At 37.3% G+C, this 19,487-nt stretch overlaps 1 protein-coding gene across 5 annotated transcripts in view; it reads left to right on the forward strand.

Moving 5' to 3' along the window:
* Positions 1-9,934: 9,934 nt before the first annotated feature.
* Positions 9,935-19,487, forward strand: part of LOC131675454 (vang-like protein 2-B) — a 294,445-nt gene continuing 284,892 nt past the window's right edge. For 2 of the 5 annotated variants that reach the window (XM_058954435.1, XM_058954439.1), the window contains exon 1: positions 9,975-10,072. The gene's annotated coding sequence lies outside the window, so the exon portion shown is untranslated. Of the gene's footprint in view, positions 10,098-19,487 lie in introns of all 5 variants that reach the window. The other 3 variants (XM_058954437.1, XM_058954438.1, XM_058954436.1) reach the window with 3 other exon arrangements.

The following is a 19,487-nucleotide window of genomic DNA, read 5'->3' on the forward strand; positions in this document are numbered from 1 at the left end:
TAATACGGCTTATCATAATGAGGTGTTAATGTGCGGTAATTGCGAAATTTAAGTGTAATATGACCTCGAATTGATTGAAATTATATTTGTTTAAGTGCGAATGTGTTTGTGTGTATAAATTTATTAACCATTTCATTTCTTTGCCTCTTCCCCCTTCCCGCCTCAATTGCTATAAGCGAGTGCACCTCACTTGCCCACCTTAAAAAATAGTTATCGAACGAACTTTCGTTACAAACACACAACAAATAAACAAACAAAATGAAAAAAGGAGCAATTTACAAGTATTTTCCTGTCGGATTTATGGTAGTCAGGGGCCGACAAGAAAACCCCGTCGTACATCTGATCGAAGACAATCCAGGGATTGAGTTTCATAAAATTGAACGTATAACCTTTGCTCATGAAAATTGGAGCTTACTAACAACCATTGACCTGCATTTTCACTTGGAACGAGGTGCTTACTAATCAAGTAACTAGTCTAAATTGCATTTTCGTACAAGATAATGTGTCCTATATAGAAGCAAGTTCGATTATACAGCATGTTAAAGATAATTTGAGAGATATTAAACGTGTCGACGACTCCCTGAATTGTTTTGTCAACAAGTTGCATGTTGAGAAAATTAGGCGGGGAGGAAAAGCTTTATCTTTTCAAAACAGTTACGCATTGAATAACACTAAAAAAGTTATAGAAAGAGTAATTAACATGCTTATAAACGATCTATCTTATGTTATGGGCGAAGAACCGAACACTTATTTCTTTGACAATGGCCTAAATGAACAAATTAAATCAGTAAACTTGAAAACTGACTACCTGAGAAGATGTGTGCAACTGTTAAAACAGAAACCGAACATAACAGACAAAAATCAGGCTGCTAATTTACACAAAGCAATTTTTACTCATCAAAGAAATACAACATGAAGGCAAAGAAATTATGCTATTAATAGTTGAAATGTTTAAATATAATAAATATTTATTAGCTATGCACACGTTACAAGCAGTAGTACATGAAATTGAAAAGACATCACTTTTAAAATCCATTATAAAACCTAATAGTATTAATACAGCAAATATTGCAGACATAGCACAGTTACATTTTATGATGTATGAAAAAGTGCTAATAGTAGACTACCTTTCATAAATGCGGAACAGTTTTTTGTGTATAAAATGATGTACTATATTTTCCAGTTTTTCAACAATCTGAGACAAATAATCAATCGATGCATACATTGAACCATAGAATGATTACATTGTTGTATGAGAAACTAATAACTCATATTTCTTTATGAGCGAAATGGCCTTTGAATCATGTAACATGGTAAAATATTATAGAATATGTAGTTTCTAATTAATAGAAAATACGAAAGCATCTTGTGAGTTCAACATGCTAATAAAGCCAAAAATCAAAACTTTATATAAATGTAATGTTAAATTGAGTCAAGATGAAGATTATTTTCTAATCAAAACTGCTAGCAGACATCTCTGGTTATTTTCTACGAGAGAATATGATTCACTAAAAATTAAATGCACAAATAAATTGATATCTATTCCGAAGCTTTTCTCTGGCATTATTGAACTCCCAAGGTCATGTAACATATGGGCCGACGGAAAAATTTATAGAGGTGCGACCGGCAATAAAGTAATAAAATAATAAAATAATCTAATTATTCCGCCTTTTCGACTAACCCTTTTAAATATAGACCAGCGGTTAGAGAGTACAACTAAATTGAGATAAAACCGATCAGTACCCTAACAACAAATGTAGAATAAAAAGTAGTGAGCTTGTCAACTTGAAACTTTATTTGTATCAGCATTGCAATCTTATGTTTAATTATAAGCTCTCTAATTATGTTAATTATATATCGCTATGTTAGCAAAAAACAAAGTAGAAGAATTGCACTAAATGAAACATATATACCAATGTCAAGATTAGATACAGGATTTAGTTACGATTTTACAAATATGTTACCAACTCTATTAGAATCAACCCAAAATGAAGAACTAAAGAAAGATTCGTCAGAACAATTAGGTATTGAAAGCTCAGATTCGATAAATACCAAAGAATAAATAAGTATATCTGTTGTTGAGGGAGTCAGCCGGCTAGTTGCAGTTTTAGCACTTACTCCCGTTACTACATAAGTAGTAACGGGATGAAATATTTGGTTTTTCGGAGGAATGTTATCCGTAGTATTAGGCCAGGTGTGGATAATAAAGTGTTCCTAGTGTGACTAGAGTAGGTAGTAAATTTGTAAATGTAAAATGATTGTAAAATGGTAATCATCCAGGATCATAAAAGTAAAAAGAGAGAAGTAGGGAATTAGAAAAAATCAGTATTAAAACGAATGAAGAAAGAGGAAATTGGTTAGTCTATAGAAAACAACAGAGCGAGCAATTGATTTAATTCAGTAAAAAATGTACGATCAGTGTGTTAGCATCAAACTGATAAGTGAAAGAGGATTTTGCCACGGTTTTCTTTTTAACGAAAAAGGTGTTGTGAAACGAGACCCTCTATGACTCTTTGAAACTAGTGAAAACTACTGTAGGACACCCGAACCATTCCATATTTATCGCTGGGAAGCTTGCCGCAGGTTGAACAAAACAGCAAGTGAATACGGATACAAAGTGCAAACCTTCCAGCCAACCAACACGTATGAATTAATCGGGGAAATACTATACAACAATTCATCAGAATTTCAAGAACTATGCAAAAAGAGGGTAACAAAGATAGCATACTCACTGCTAGGTCCAGCCACACCAGGACTCACAGTGGCACAACAACAAGCCAGAGGCAGACGTTTTACATTAAGAATCAATAATGAGATGTTTCAATATCCTGAATACTCCACTATACCAAAAGATAATTTATTCAGGAGCCAAAATTCGCTCCATTGACCGTCTCAAACAGTCAATGAAAGTACTGATATCTTTATTCGGCATCTGTTTAATATCGATTATGGTAGTCTTAATACAGATAACAGACTCACCTTTGGATATTGTGCAGTGTGCCAAGTACCGTTATTAGTAGTACGTGATTGTCCTTACTGCATGACGTTGCACTTAAGTAAACAGTATAAGGATGTATTGGTGCAAATTTTAGAGCGTCCCTTTGCGAAACATTGCAAGTCATGAGAAAATGATAACGAAAAATGCCGGTTCCACCAAGGAGGTAGTGAATTAATACAGGCGTGGAGTAGGCAATTACATGAGTTATATTCAGAGAACAGTAGTTATTGGGTAAATCTGTAGTGAATAAAAGTTTTTTTTGGTATCTTTATAAAAAAAAATAGTAATGAATAAATAAATCATTATTAGAGTGGATTTTTATTAAATACTGCAATTTCCCGGTAAGGCTCCTTCAAAAACAGTTGACAAACAATACGCTAAACTCGATACATGGTGCTCAAATAAATTAAGTAGTATTCAGCAGTAGGAAAGGAGTAAAAATAGAATTTTATGGCTAGATTAGTGATTAAGCTCCCGGTGTGAACGGTAAGACAGAATAAAAGGGACTTAGTTGTCAGTGAGACATCATCGTGTCAACTAGTCTTTTGTCGGTGTCTCTACAAGTTATAGTGCAACATGTTCGCGAGCAAAGTGTTAAAAAATTTGGAGTCTGCCTTTGGAGAAGGTCATGGATTTGTCATCACCAAAGAAGGAATTATAAGTGATCCATTGAATCTATTTAGTCACAGCCCGGAACCCTACAACAATGTGATTTTACCGGAAATGTATCGATGTGGAATCGTTATGTGGTTGAATAGTGAAGTGGTAAAGATGGGGCGACTATCCAGATCAGGTAACCTTACGATCAAGCCCAAGTCCTTAGTCAGATATGTTATGAAAACTGCGAGGACTATAGAAAGATATTGGGGACTTGCGCTTGCATGATGGGATACGACCTGCTCTTACCGTTAGCACCTGGAACTGATGTAACTAACGAACAGTTACAGATTATCATGAAAAGATGGGAATTAAGATATGAAAACGATCAACAACAGTATATAGAATATATTCGTTGACCACCTGAAGGGTGTAGTAGAATGGAGATGCAAATATGGATAGATTATTTGGTTGCATATTTCCATGGACAACGAATCGAACGCGGAAGAACATATGCAGAATTTGTCCATCTGCCTTATGGAGGTAGGGGTTTTGCAGATTTATTGATCTAATATAACTGTGTACAAGGCTCTCAATCTTTACCTGTGTCGCGTTTCTGTAAGCTATGTATTTTAAAATACTTAAGTCATGGACCGAAGGATATTTTTCTCATCTGTTGGAGCTGCTGATCGACTGCTCATCAGTATGCCCTTCAATCTGGAGAGAAATGCCGTATATGTAAACGCAGTAACATGGGAGAAGAAATTTTTTTGCGAAGACTAAACGTAGTGTGGAGAGGTAGTTTTTTGCCTTTCCAAAATTAGAGATTTTATGTTAAGTAATACTTCGAAGTGTTTCTCGTTTAAACATATATATATGCATAATCGCCTTATGTTTAGTACGTAGTGCTTCTTGTATCTTCGTTCTGTGTAAGGTATAAGTATAATTATGATATTTTGATGTATGAAATTCCAAATAGGCGGGTGACACTTCTGAGCGCCCTGCGTCGCTAGTTTTCAGGAGCGGGCGTGTTACGTCGAGAACGAGTCAGACTATTTAATAGCGGTAAAATTTGAATTTTTTTTATGAAAGAGGAATTCCCCTAATTAAAGTAATAGTCATTTAATAGCTGACTTTATTCTCAGTGACGCACTTACCCCTTCTGGGTTTAACCCTTTATAGATTAGTTTTTATGTATTTTGTACTATAAAAGAGGACGCAAAGTGATGGTAACACTCACTCTGTATTCGACTCTGTAAGACTGCGGATCTTTTGTAATTTAAACAATAAATATTTAAACTCTATTTCTATAATAATTTATTATAAACCAGTAAAGACTTATACCTAATTCTTATATCTACGTTACATCTCTGGCTTCTGATGTACGAGATTTTGGACCAGTCAAACTACAGGTAAAATTATTTAAATTGGCACGTTTCCAATCGGTGCTTTAGATACGTTGCCAACCTGCTCTCGTTTTAGTCTCGCATCCATGGTAAAGCGCTTACGCGTTGACCGAAAAGAGACAGTCGCATTTGAGGAACTCTTGTCAATTCGCGACCGTTGCGTGAGACGTAACAATATATCTAGATTTGACGTGTCTAATTACCATAGGTATGTTTTGAGATTTACATTCATACATGTTAAATCGCCCTAATACCCTCTCAATATATTTGCTATGTTGTAGTTCAATTATTTTGCTTTCTCTATATTTAGTGATTTGAACACTTAAATACTCTCTAAGTTTACCTAAGTTTTTGATCTTCAACATGTAACGGAGAATCGCGGCTCGGCCGTTGCTATCCGTCAGGCTCTCACCGATCCCCGTGCGCCTTGCGGAGCTGAGAGTGTGCGCTAGTTGAGCACATTTTAATCGTTGTCTTTCTTGCTTTCTTTCTCGAGGTGTGACGGCAGCGACGGTGATTGGAGGGAGCCGACAAGAAGATCGCAGTGAGAGAGAGAGAGAGACGTAAGATAGGAGAGCCAGCGAGTCGTCGGCAGATCTGCGCGCGCACCTCGCTGGCGAAGAAAGGAGAGATCGGCAGTAGCTGTTTGGTAGCTGGACAGACCGCCACGCGTACACCTTTTCGTCGTTTTTTTCGCCTTTTTCCAAGTGTTTGAGTTCCCGCGCCCTCGCCGAAGATTTTGTAGGATACGTGCCCGGTGCGCGGAGTGACAGTTTCTTTCTTGTGTGTGTTTTCCGCGAGTGTAGTGAGGCCGGCACCGGTGCACGTGGGCTACCGGCGAGGTGACGCGGGCGTGTGCGCGCGTGCGGCCATTTTGTGTGCTACGGTGAGTGCGATATTCTCGCCAATTCATCTCGGGGGACGAGATTCGGTACGATCTACACACACACACACGTTCGACGATCACCAGCTCACACATACACATACACTCAAAGCCCACAACTATGACACTACAGCAACAGGAATAACCATAACAACAACGAATACAACACTAGTATTAGTCACGGTAGTCACACAACAAATTAATAATAGTAACAACATGAACAAACAAAGTAACAACAGTAATACTAACAGCCCTAACAACGGAAACAACAACAGTAACAACATCAACAACAACATCGCCGAGTCCCAATCAACCGAGATTTAAGAGTACGAGAGAGATTATAAAAGGAATCCTTTGTTTGCTACAGAATTTTCTCCTCAACGAAGATAAGAGCGGACGGAGTGATACACGCAAGCTACGTGCGGCAAGGTCGGTGCATTGTTCTCTCTCTCTCTCTCTCTCTCTGTTCGAGGCGTCGAGTAAACATTACGCGGCTCGGCAGTTCTGCCGGCTGCGAGGTTACGCATTGAATTTGCTCGAACGATTTGTTTTTCTTAGTTTGTATGCAGATGTGTTCTTCTTTGTATATTTTCTCCTTGATCGGATAAAAAGCGGTTTGGTAAGCAGCACTGCAGCCGATCCACTGCGCGCTTATATTTGTATTTGATTGTAACAATAATATTTTGTTCTCTTATTATTTTGTATTTCTCTTATTATTTTGTATTTCATTTCTATTATTTTGTATTTCATTTCTTTTATTTTGTATTTCACTTATTTTAATAGATTCGTATATTTTGTGCGCGGATAAATTCAGTTACTTTGTTTCTTTCGTTGTTGTAATTAAAATTATTGTTATTTAGAATTTATCTATAATCTCTATACCCGAAGTCACTCCTGATCCCGTGTTAGATAATTCGTGTGCGATTAACGCGTGCGCTCGACGCGTTATTCAGTCGTGGGAACGACTCTTGCTTCCCGAATCCTCAATAAATAATTTGTTCGGGCAGTCACGAGCCACCTGCGGAAGGACGACTGCGATTCACCGTTACAAACACTAAACTTAACTGTTTCTTAGATTTATCAATTTTCTCTGCTAACTGCTAACTTTTAACTGCTAACAAAATATCGTCTAATATAGAATCAAAATAATTACTATATCCCATTTTTAATATGTGAATAAAGATGGTTCGTTTATGCACGAGTACACACGCTCGCTCACTTCAGCGCATGCGCACACAGCACGACACACATGCATACAAGTTAATTCAATAAATCTATTAATTATTTATCGTGACTTTGATAATGGGCGCTTTTGAGGCTTCTGACGCTTAAACGATTTTTCAGTTTTTAAATCTTGAAGAATTTATATAGATTTTATGAACAAATCTAAATTGCGCGCTAGATTTCAGCGCCAAAATCAATTATTCGGGTTTGTTATATTTTGTCGACGTCGCGCAAAAAATAAATATAATTAATTTATTGTCCAAGCGATGCCTCATCTAATGAAGTAAATGGTTTTTCCAGGTTCTTAATTTTTTTATTTTTGGGTGCTAACTTATAAGAGCTTTTACAGCGTGAACATTAGTTACAGTATGTGAAACCCCCCTTACCCTAGCCAGCAAAGTGTAATGGACAGTGAAAAAAAAAATACCATTCGAAATATCTCTAATTGAACCCTCCAAAAATGCTAATTATTTTAATTGAACCCCTTCAGTTGTCCCAAAAAAAATTAAAAACTATGATAATTTTTTCGTTTTTTGCAACTGCGATATCTTTAGTAATACTTAATATTTTTGCAAAGAAACAAGGCGAAAAAATTGAACCCTTGCTCGTTTTAATTGCACCCCTCTTACTCTTTCAAAATTATTAATATATATTGTAACAGGCTACCGCTTAGTCGCAAATCCTGGGTAATTGTGGTTATCAATACGGCCAAACGGTGCTCTGTTAGCTGTATGCTTCACGCACACTTACTCACCTCGTCCGGTGTACGCATGCGCCGTGTTCTCTCAGCTATCCAACTTGGGTGTGCGAATTTTCCACAAGGGGGCGCTGGTGCGCTAGCTTACTAGCGCTCCGTCGGCCACTGCAGGCAACTCGGTCGACGAACAGCTCCAGCTTTCGCGATCCGTGTTGGATTACCGGCGCGTTCAAATCAAATGTAAACAATAACAGCGACACCGGACAAAGGGAAGACGAAATAATAAGATCGTCTCTTATTGGTATCTAACTACTTTATTAGACGAAACTAATCCTGTACAAGGGACGGTTTGCCGAGAGTCTAAACGCACGCAATGTCGACACAATAATTTGAATGGGGAGAGAGAGAGTAGATTTCACGGACGTCGCGGGCTAATCGCTCGCGAATTGGATAATACTTGCAACGATTACCGAAAATCGTTCGACTCGCGCGAGGTTAATGAGCGGCTGAACGAGAGAGGCCGCGATCGATTCGCGAGAGAGAGAGGGCGCGTAGGGGCAATGACCGGGAGGGGAGCGTTCAACAAGTAGTATGACTGTGTTACTCAGTCCGCCTGTATCGTAGAGCTAACCCTTTTCCGAGCCGTTATCGCGTTTTCGTTTGGTGGTGTGAAGTTAGAGGCGAGGACAGTAGTGCGGTGTGCTGAGTGCAGCAACAGCAGCAACAGCAGCAGCAGTAACAGCGACAACAGCAACAGCCGCAATCGTAGCAGCAGCAACATCAGCAGTAATAACAGCGGAGTGCGGCGAGTGGCGGAGCAATAAGTTAGCGACGCGTATATCGGATACGGTTGGCCACCGTATCCTCATCGTTCTCGCGGTAGGTGCACCTTCCCTTTATTATTGTTGTAACCGTGCGATCCCGCGCAGCGTGCGCGAAGAAATTGTTTGTTGCACGCGAGCGGTTAGTTCGCGGCGATCGCGATTTTCTCTCTCTCCCATTTAGCGTGTGTTGTCATTCGCGCTAGCGTGCGCAAGTCTCTCGGCAAAACCCCCGTGTAATAGAATCGGTTAAATAAAGTGAACGATAGTCTTTACTTAATCTAGTCATCGTTATTTAGTCTTTCCTTTGTCCGGAGGTCGCGTCTGTTTACATTCGGTTCGAATTAGCCGGTAGTCTGTCACGGATCGCGCGGAGGTGATTAGAGGCGCCCTGCAAACCAAGTTTCCAGCAGCGGCCGCGCGAGCGCTACTAAGCAAGGGCGACAGCGCCGCCAAGCGGCGAGCTGGGGGAACCCAACTCGGAGTAGCGAGGAGACCCTGCGCAGGCGCACTCCAAGACAAGGTAGGTTGATGTGCTTCGAGCACATAGATAACTAGGCGTCGTTTAGTCATTATATAGGTACGTTCAAGAGATATTATAGACTAAACGGCAGCCTGTTACATACTATATATCGAAATGTTTCGCTGCATATTTTTGAAGTACAAGTATCGGGAACACCTTTTATCTGTATTAGAAGTTGCCTAGACATTCGAAACATTACTGAAATTAGGTTTGAAAAAAAATCCGAGTCCAAAAAGTGCATTTTTTTTTTATATTTGTTAAAAAATAATAGGTTAAACGTTATTTTTCGGAATTTTCGACACCGCTAATCGAAAGAGCGACCTCAAAAACATAAGTATATGTGCCTTGAGTTCAAAGTCCCTCGTTTATTTTAAAATGATGCGCGGTCAAAGTCAACGTTAAAATTTTGTGCGTTTGGGACTTAATGGGTTAATTTTATTGTATGTTCTTTCCAAACAACCCAATAACCCATCTATTTGGAAAGAACATACAATAAAATTAGATTGTTGTTTTTGACATATATTAATAATTTTAAAAAAGTAAGAGGGGTGCAATTAAAACGAGCAAGGGTTCAATTTTTTCGCCTTGTTTCTTTGCAAAAATATTAAGTATTACTAAAGATATCGCAGTTGCAAAAAACGAAAAAATTATCATAGTTTTTATTTTTTTGGGACAAATGAAGGGGTTCAATTAAAATAATTAGCATTTTTGGAGGGTTCAATTAGAGATATTTCGAATGGTATTTTTTTTTTTCACTGTCCATTACACTTTGCTGGCTGGGCTAAGGGGGGTGTATGTGAATATGCATACATAGTCACACACACACACGCGCGCGCGCGCGCAGAGTAACAATTTAAGTTTTTCTCTTTTTAATAAGAACACTTTTTGGACAATACAAAACTGCTTTCAAAAGTTGGAATTAGGTAATTTTATCTGTTGGTTTGTATGGTATGAATGATTTCAACGTAAATACTTATCAAAGCTTAGAAAATAAGTCTAGTCTGTTTTGGTTTGTTATAATTGAACGTCTATTTAAAAATTATACATTGTATAATTGATATATTTTTTTTAATTTCTAAAACCAGTGACATAGTGTAAATTATTTATTTTCGATCGTTATTAATATTAAAATTGATATTTATAATTAATCTATAAACATTTTTGAAAAATTGATTATTTAAAAAAATTTCTATAAATCTAATCAACTTTACAATAATTCAAATTTGCATTGAAAAGCTATTAAAATGTAACTATTATAAGTAACATTTGAAATATTCATTATTTTAAATATGTCTAAGAACAAGTATAAAATATATAAAAATCTAGTTATAATTGTTTGATGAAAAACTTGTAATCTTTTAGAAATGCTGATAATCAATTCAGTTCAATTATTAATATCAAACAATAAAAATAATATAATTATTAAAACGTCTATTATTCTAATAAGTAATAGATCAAGTATTACATTTTGTTAAATCTTGATATTTGTGATCAGATATGAATTAAAAATATTTAATAATCAGTAACTTTCATGATTCAATGTTAACAATTTCTATATATCAAACATCCTATTGCATTGAAATTATTTAAGTTCAATAAGTGTTGCCTGCTATTGTAGATAATCTTTTCTATATAGGAATGTCACCTTTACTCTTGTAATATAAATAAAGACTACTAGAACATTGTAATATTTGAACAGTATTTACAATATTTTCAAAATTTTCATGATATAATTTTTTAAATGCAAATTTGAAAAATTTTTTATATTATTAACATAGTTTTTTTCATTTGTATAAAAATTAAAGAAAACTGATACAAAAATAATAATGTCTAATTAATTGCTATTTCAAGTAAAAAGTAAGAAGGAAATGTAGGTTTTATAAAAAATTAATTTTATTACGTTATCTTTAGATTGTATTCCCTGTATATAGTTATCTAAATTATATTAAACTAGATATAACTTTAAAGTGAACATTCAAATTATATGATTCATGTTAATTTAAACATTTTTGGTTACATTTATTATATAAGAACATTTTGTTAAAAACATTTAATTGGAAATCAATTATTTGAAACTTTGAAAATAAGTTTCTTATGTGGGATCTGTAATGCAATAGTGCAAAAATTAGTATAGGTATCCATATACATTTTCAAGTTGATTATTTCAACAAAGATTTCCAATATTTGGCTTCATTTTACAAGACTTTTGATTGGATTATATCAAGAGTTTCCTGTAGATTCTCAAAAAAAAATAGTACATTTTCGAAGTTATATAAAATCGTATGTAGTAATTTATGTAAGGGTTATCATAGTAAATTGAGAACTATTATTGATTTAAAATTGTAGTCCATTGACTTTCACATCATGTCTGATGATGGGAATCCGAGATTTAGTAACATTGCATCTGTTGAACAATATGAACTTCTAGACAATATCTGAAAGTGTTAATGAGTTTGAAGTTCTGAATGTTCATGGTGAATAAAAATATGAACTTTTATAATAATCATTTAAATCAATATTTATTTGTTGGATATGGCATAAAATGTACATATTCGACAAAAAAACCAACCACTAGATCATGCAACCCTTATAAAGTATCCTTGAATATTCTGCCACTTCATCATATACTTCTCTCAAAGACGTATGCATACATCTGATTAAATTAATAGCTTATACAAAACCAATAACTAATAATAGCTTGAAAATGCCATTGGTGACTTAAAAAAAAGTTTAAAGAGATAGGAACTATCCTTAGCTACCCCTATTTTAATTTAATCATAGATATTTTGGCAAAAATTAAGTTTTTTGTTGTTGTTTCTTATTACACAAAAGGTCTTTCGTAAACAGTAAATTTAATTGTTGAGAATATTATTCGTAGTATGGAAAAAATTGTCAGGTGTCAGAATTAATAATTACCATCTCTAAGTTATTTTTTATATATAATGTTGCCCATAAATGCTAGGATATTATTTAATTGAAGCTGTGGAGTTTGTTACACAAAAATTATTAAAAAAAGTAGGAGGTTTGAATTGTTGATAATAGTATTAGTAACTGGTTAGAATAAATTTGAGTTGTCAAAATTAGTAACAACTACCCATATGCTAATTTTTTATTAGGGCGTTGCCCATAAGTATTTGGAACTGATAGCGTTGAAGTTGTCTAATTTATTATTACACATAAATTATTGAACGAGTAATAATTTATATTATTCTTGGCTTTTTAAGGAACTATTGGAATACGTTTGCGTGGTTAGAATTAATAATAACTATCCTTAAGCTAATTTTTTATTAGCGCGTTGCTCCTGTTTTGTAATTTATTAATTAATTCGAACAACTCAAAAAGTGGTTCCTTCTAAATTTAACAACAATACAAAGCACCGCTCGCTTCATAATTTTTTCATATAACAAATTAGACCGCTTATATTGCGGAAGCTCTTAACGCACAAAGGTAAGACGCTATATAAAAAATAACTTGATTTCGCTTTAATTAGCAAAATGTTTAGCAAATTATTAATATCAATGAGCAAGCCAAGTATGTGTCTGAAGTTCGCAACGTGAAATTGCAACGAAGAAAAAAGTTTCGAAAAATAATCATTAACGTTTGTTATCGATAATTATAACTGTATTAATATATAAAACCAAAATACAAAAATTTCAATGGAAAATAACCACCAATAACCACCTCTAAAAAATCATTCATATTTCGCTATATGGCAGTGTACTGTATAGGTAACCAGTACGTTGTGCTACAAGCTACTTACATATATTTTCTTATAGGAAACACAAAAATTATTGAAAATAGTTGTAATATGTGCCCTCAATATCTTTTTCCATCCCCAGAAACCAAAACATACCCCATATAGAGGGTACAAAATGCCAATATAGATTAAACAATGTTTTGCTATTTTTATTCGATTTAAACATAAAAAATATTGAAGAATGTGCTTAATTGAACCTACGTTGTCTTTGCCGACGCTCGGAAACGACTTCCCTTCTTACAGGAGTAGATAAGCAATGGATGTTTCAAGCCATTTCGTGGGGTGTCCAGGTGGCTTGAACCATATATAGGTGAATGTGCATGCGCGCGCGTGCTACGCACGCATCGTGGGTGGTCAGGGAGTGGACGGTGTTTCCCACTGACCCCCCGGAGTGCTTCTTTAATCTAGCCGTGAGCACACAGAGTATCCCCTCCCTATTAGTAAATAATTAAATAATAAATAAATGATATCGACATGAATCCTTGGAGAGGGGGCAGCTTCTCTATATAGCTTGGTAAACTATATGCTGGCTAGGCGTATACAATATACAGGGTGTCCCATTTTAAAGGAACCACCCCGAAATTTTCTACGGTTGGCGTTCTACAAAAAAATTGTTCGGACAAAAGTTGTTTGGGACAATGAGGGATACCTTTCCCAGAAATCGGATTTGACCTTGAGATTTATTTACAAGGTAATTTGAAGGTCAGTCATTTTCTAAATAGTAATCTATAATTTTGATCCCGGATTCGGAAAGAGCGAGAAATTCTACGTTTGGATAAGGTTTTATGTGTAGGGTGCGGTTACCCCCCCCCCCCTCCCGCATAAGGTCATTTAGGGGTCAAATTTATTATTTTCTCCATCTATACGAGGGTGGTCCGATCAATACTTAGCCTACAAAAGAAGAACGAAAATTTTGAAAAAGGGGCGTTTTATTTTTCAACATAGTCTACTTTTAGTTCGATACACTTGGCCCAGCGATGCTCCAACTTCTTTAACCTGTCTGAAAAATACGTTTCCTCGAAAGGTCTGAAAAGTAAGCTTCCGTGGCAGCGGTTACCTCCTCATTCGACTCAAATTTTTGCCCGGCGAGTGACTTTTTCAAGTTTGGAAACAAAAGGAAGTCGCACGGGGCTAAATTTGGATAATACGGTAGATGGGGCAGCAGTTCGTAGCCTAATTCGACCAATTTGGCCATGGCGACGTCGGAGGTATGAGCCGGTGCGTTGTCATGGTGGAAGAGCACTTTTTTCTTCACCAAATGGGGCCGTTTTTTCTGCAATTCGACGTCGAATCGGCCCAATAATTCGGCATAGTACAGCCCTGTGACCGTTTTGCCCCTCTCCAGGTAATCGATGTAGATCACACCTTGTGAATCCCAGAAAACGGTGGCCATCACCTTTCCGGCCGATGGGGCAGTCTTCGCCTTCCTCGGAGCATTTTCGTCGGGTAAAGTCCATTGTTTCGACTGTTCCTTGGTCTCTGGTATATACCAGTGGATCCATGTTTCGTCGACTGTCACGAAACGACGCAGAAACTCCTTCGGATTGCGCTTAAACAGCGTCAGATATTGCTCTGCAGTTGTCTCACGGTTGCGCTTGTTGTCCGGAGTGAGCAAACGCGGCACCCATCGCGCCGACAGCTTTCTCATGCCCAAAATTTCATGCAGGACATGACCCACGCGGTCTTTTGAGATGCCTACCATCTTAGCTATCTCGCGCACCTTCAATCGTCGATCTGCCAATACGAGATCGTGACTTTTTGTCACGTTATCCTCCGTAGTAGTCGTTTTCGGAGCACCTGGACGTGGCTCTTCAAAAATCGACGTGCGCCCACGTTGAAACTCGTTAAATCAATTTTTGACGGTCGCCATCGAAGGAGAAGAGTCACCGTACACAGAATCCAAGCGCTTTTTGATTTAGCTGCGCGATTTCCCATCCAAAAACAAGAATTAAATCACCGACCGATACTGCTCTTTTTCCATTTTTCAAAAATCAACGGACACACTTGCTTTCACATGCTCTCAAAAATAAACTACAACTCCGATCCGGCTAAAATCTTGACAGTAACCATCGAGAAGGTTGTACTACGTGATAGAATATTTCTTTTACGAGAGTGGCGCCATCGGGCGGTGAGGCTAAGTACTTATCGGACCACCCTCGTACACAGGAATGATCGGGCAAGGGTAAGATTAATTTTAATAACCCAAAAACTCAAATAACCCAATAAACCAACCCCAATAACCCCAATAACCAAATAACCAATTTCTTGGTCGACGTGTCTCTCTCTTCGTTCAATGATTCGGATTCTTACGTGGTTTGGATACCGAAGCCTCCCTGGGTAATTTTGACGGTGAAGGCCGATATCGTGCTGTAGCAAGATATTACCGTCTAGTTATTGGATTGGGGGGGCAAGTTATTATCAGCAAGTTGTTGGGTTATTACAATCAATCTTACCCTTGTCCGATCATTCCTGTGCATAGATGAAGAAAATAATAAATTTGACCCTGTTCCGGCCGGAATGAACGTCGCAAGGTCAGTTTTGGCCAAATTCATTTTGGCTCACTGCATAACAGGAGGTCGTGACGTCACTCGAAGAAGGTTTACACCGGTTTCACCTAAGGGTCAACGATTGTCCATTAACTTGTTTTCTGTTTTGCTTCCTGTTTTTGAATGAATTAATAACACTTTTGTTTTCTTTCTTTGTATTCTTATCTTTGCTGCCTGTTACAACTTGCTTGGTGACGTCAGCAAACAGGCTACTACGTTCTCTGCAGGCTTCAAGGGGGCAGCACTTCTCGGCGAGCATGATGGTGGAGTGGGAGACGGCGTCGAGGCGCCCACCAGAGTTGATGCCAGAGACAAGCGAGCTGGCGAGTCAGTTCTGTTCCTGCTCACCAGCGGATCAGTCATCTTCACTTCCGGCTCTCGCCAATACCTCGTGACACGGCGGTGACAGTGAGCTCTCGACGTGTTTATCACTGGGGTGTGCAACGCTTGCCCCCCCCCCCCTTCTCCCCCCTGAGATCTGGTCGAACAATCAGCGAACGCTCCAGCCATCGTTTCACAACGACGCTTCCGCCGACTGCTCCTGCTCATCTTCGTGACAGCCCTGGCGCTTGCTCACCCGATGTGACAGTGACTGTTCTGGTAGCTCGTGTCAAACATCGCTGTCGTCTCCGGATTGGAAGCCTCTCAGTCTGGGGTAGAGGTTGCGGTTGGCGTTTGCACCTAGGTGATTATTCCGAGGGAGACCTTCTGTCACCACCGTGCGGGCCCACGAGTTTGTAAAAACGTTCTCATTTATTTGATTATACTGTGCGGTGACTTATCTCTCCTTACTATGTAAACATAAAGGTGAATAAAATAGTTATCTGGAACAACGGTGATATTCCTCACATCAACGACCCTATCACCCCTCCATCAAACCGGCCCTTCTTAGCGAGCGTGATTTCCCTAGAAGAAGCCACTCGACTAAAATCATCTCGCGAACAGACCCCTAAATGACCTTATACCGGAGGAGGGGTTAACCGCACCCCACACATAATACTTTATTTGAACGTAGAATTTCTCGCTCTTTCTGAATCCAGGATCAAAATTATAAGTTTCTTTTAAAATGGGACACCCTGTATAGCGTGGATGCTGCTCTCTCTCTCTCTCTCTCTCTCTAACCAAGTGCTATAGTAGTCTCATTCGATTTCAGGAACCTTTCAACCCCGTAGTTAATTTTATTTGAATATTAGTAGAACTTATAGAATTTTCATTTAGTTATTACTTAATTGTTCAATTATAGATTAAATATAGATCAATCTGTTTATAATCTTTATTTTCAGTAGTCGACATAGCTATTTCAAAATATTTATAGGAATTTTGATATGTATTACTTTCAACTTCATCGATACCATCGAGTTCAGATTGCTTCTGTCTATCTTTAATCCATATAAATAATTTTTGTACATTGGTAACGGTTGCCGTTATGATATATATACAATATTTTTAATAGCAAGGGTAATTCTCGTAATGGTGTACATCTCATGTCGATTTCAAGATCCAAAATTTTTCTATAAAAGGAAAAAAAAGTTTCTAATTAATAATGATTTTAATTTTTGACATAAAATAATTTTTATACTTTTTAGTTGATATTTTTTGTAGCCATTGTTTCTTTTGCAATCCTTTTACATAAATATTGTTATCCAATTTTGATGATTGTCACGGCAAGTTTTACACGCTGCGGTAGCGATGGTCGAGTTATAAGGCGCGTGTGGGTACTTGCAGGAATCTAGGTGTCGAAGTCGGCAGTTATATAATAATACTTTTTATTATAAAGCGACAGAGCTCCAGAGAGATGTCTTTACAAGGCGAGATCGTGTACAGAACTGACTGCGCTTGTCCCTCTCGGGGGCTCACAAACTTAAGATAAGTCCCTACCACTTCCTTCAGAAATAAGTATATCCTGGGAACCGAGAGAGTCATATCGCTTAATTGTTTATTTAGGTTTGCAGCTGTCTATGTTCTATTTCATTTCTGGTCTATCATGTATTTACCGCGTACAGTTTGTTTGTTTCGGCCTATCTTATGTCTTCTACTTCAGTCGGCCCGCGTGTGCAACGAATACGCGTGTATGACATATGTTCTTAGCTACAGGAGATAACTATATTATTTTATTATTAGTTCGCATGACAATCCCTTCCTTAAGCTGATTCTTGTCCTCAAGAATCTCACAATATGTTCGCAACCTGTGGTGGCACTTTGTGCAACATAAAAGAGTTACAGACAATATCATTATTAATCGGATCGACAACAGCTTTAACGTTAGAGCAACGAGTGTAGGTAACTATATCTGAAGTGGATGCACGATTATGACAACAACAATGTCCTGTAAGACGTCTAAAAATATATCGTAAAAATACAGCTATGGCACTAAACAACCCTATCTTATAACTGATATAAATTGCTATAAGTGCGAGCGCAATGTATCCAGCGTAGTGCAGGTAATCTACGGCGGTAGCGATATAGGAGTGATGATGTTGTTCCCTTGATAATAATTCAAGCTCCTCCTCTATTTGTTTCAAATTTGACGCTTTAGTGTGTAAATTCTCTAAGTGATGCGTTTGTAAGGTTAATGTAGGAATCACGGATGAGGTATTTTGTGGAAGTGATGGAATGTCTATTTTTGGGTAGCTTTCAGTATGAGTACGTACGTCATGTGTGATTTCGAGTCTGTAATCAACATTATTAAGAAAACATCCGTCAGATAGTTGTACAACAGTTGGTTGCGCTATTTGCAAATCCTTTATATAAGAACGACAGAAGAGACTAAACTGCATCATAGCGGTAGGTAGTATGTAAAAGCTGTTGTTGTTTAATCTTTGTATGAGGGGTTGCGATAATGCAAAGTACTTTGGCGGGCATTTCGTTACATCGTCAAAGAGAAGTCTTTCACAATTATCTAGTGACTGTAGGCGTTTTGGAAAGAACTGAATTGGGCATAGTCTTCCTTGATCATTGCGTGAGCATGTGTTAACGTCATCAATAGTCGTGTATTTAGTGTTATCCTTTGATACGAGTATGTATTGCTGTGTTATATCGAACAATCCAAGTACGTTTAAGCGACTTTCAAAAGGTAGTGCTCGTAACTTTAAAATTTCATAAGGATCTGCATGTGCAATGGGGTATTTAGTAACTATTGTAAGTGCTGCTTTGGATATGTATGATGAAAATGTCATGGACTGTATAATAGAGAAATAATTATTTATGTGAGGTGGTAAAAGTATGTCGATATATACATTTTGTTCATATACTTCACGTAGACCTTATATAAGTGTTTCTGGCTTCATAAGTGCTGGTGACAATAAGCCGTTTCGAGCAATGTTTATAGCCGTAAATAGCTCTGTAATATAATTATCGTATTCTTCAATCGCTACGTCGATTTCTTCAAGTGATAGATGTATCATTGTGTTTGCCTGATAGTCTGTAAATACAGATTTCATTTTCCTACTCCAATTTAACAATTCCTGCTCGTTATTTTTGAATGTATGAAATTCTTTTGAAAATTCATGAAAAGTATCCTGCATAAATATTGTTTGATTTCTTACTGCTAGCAGGGCTTTCCCTGTATGGTTATATAGTTCGTCGATTTCTTGATTATAGTACTCTGCGTCATTTGCGTCCATTGTACCAAAAAGAAATTTGTTGACTGATCCGACAAAGTTAAATAAGCCTCTTTTTTTCTGTTTTTGGCTTCTACAGGGTGTGGCTGAAAAAGCGATAACTTCTGCGTTAGACTGCGTAATCGGCGTTTCTGGTGTGCAATGAAATTGTACACTTGTAGCCACTACACGTGGTAGTTATGAGATCTAAATGCTGTTCAATTTCTCTTCCGTTAAGTAGGAGTACAGTCAAGTTAATATGATTGACTATGGTCCAAGTATCTTCGTAAAGAAAAGCAGTGCCGAAATTCTGTCTTAGCAATGGTACAGATTGATGTGTTATACTGATTTTTCCTTGTACATTAATGAATATGTTGAGTAGCACTAAGAGTTCCCTCATCTGAAATAAAAACGTCAGGCAATGGCTTTAATTGAT

Source organism: Phymastichus coffea, unplaced genomic scaffold (genome assembly GCF_024137745.1).
Source record: "Phymastichus coffea isolate CEN01 unplaced genomic scaffold, Cenicafe_Pcof_1.1 PCOF00022, whole genome shotgun sequence".
Classification (NCBI taxonomy): domain Eukaryota; kingdom Metazoa; phylum Arthropoda; class Insecta; order Hymenoptera; family Eulophidae; genus Phymastichus; species Phymastichus coffea.